The sequence below is a fragment of the Phytophthora infestans genome, genomic scaffold, assembly GCF_000142945.1.
Source record: "Phytophthora infestans T30-4 supercont1.1721 genomic scaffold, whole genome shotgun sequence".
Taxonomy (NCBI): domain Eukaryota; phylum Oomycota; class Peronosporomycetes; order Peronosporales; family Peronosporaceae; genus Phytophthora; species Phytophthora infestans.
The window spans coordinates 4,353-5,586 of NW_003302571.1; positions in this window are offsets into that span (position 1 = coordinate 4,353).

Sequence of the window (1,234 nt, forward strand, 5' to 3'; positions counted from 1 at the left end):
CGTCGTCAAGTCGACAGCGATGATTCGTCCAGTGACGATGACATTTTGGTGCGTACATTCGACGAGGAAGATCCTCAAGTCGAGTTGATGCGTCAGATGAATGAGCTTGCGACGCTGAACGACGTGGACCCGACACCGAGGATTGAAATGGCATCGCACCGTCCATTGAATCGCATCACGCCGTTTTCAGGCTCTCGCAACAAGAGCGAGAACTGTATGCAGTGGCTTCGTGGGTTCGTCTATGAAATGACTGGAGCCCACACAGATGCCGACAAATAGTGCATTCCATTTGAGCTAAGTCTCCGGGGCGGAGCCATTCATTGATTCCGTCAACTTCCGAAGAAGACGAAGCGCAAGTGGAAGCTGTTGAGCGACGCGCTCATCCGCTACTACTGCTCGCAGTTCACGCAGACGGCACTGTCACGTTACTACTCGGCCAAGCGGGAACGTAACGAACATCTGTGCGACTACATAAACAGGCTTAATGGCTACGCTCGGACCGCCCGTCTACACTTCGAGAAGAGTGGTCGCGACGCGAAAGAACACGTACAGCAGTTCCTGGCAGCATGCGAAGATGACAAGCTGGCGGAGAGTCTCTACCACGTTTGAGTCGCCGACATTCACGAGCTCGAAGAGATCATCGAGGATGTAATCAAGGGCAAGGAGAGAATGGCCAAGCGTGACAGTGAGTACCGATACTCCAAGAGTCGTGACGCGCGACGCGACGATGGATACGCCCGCAACAATCGACGTGATGACCGTCGCCGCGATGACAACCGCAACAAACCAAGAGTGACGCTCATTGAAGCCACAATGGATGACCTACTAGCTGAATTAGAAGGTCGTGAAGCTGCTCAAGGAGGCACCGAGTATTCAAACGAAGATCCGAACGCTTACAACGATGTCCAAGACGAGTACAACGGCTTTCAGCCCGATAATACCGATGGTGATTTCTCATTGGATGATAATGACCGATACCTCGTCGCTGCTAACGAAAACGAGCGCCGTGCAGCTGCTGAAGGCACCTACGCACGTTCAGACAACCGTCAACCGCGTGGAAACACGCCTGATCGCGAGAATGACTTCAATCAAGATCGCCGAGGTGGTGACCGTGGGTTCAATCAGAACCAACGCGGTCGACGTGACTTCAACCGCGACAACCGACGCCCACAGTACGGACCATGCGCGGTGTGTGGTGGCATGAGTCACTCCGCCCACTACTGTAACAAGCGAT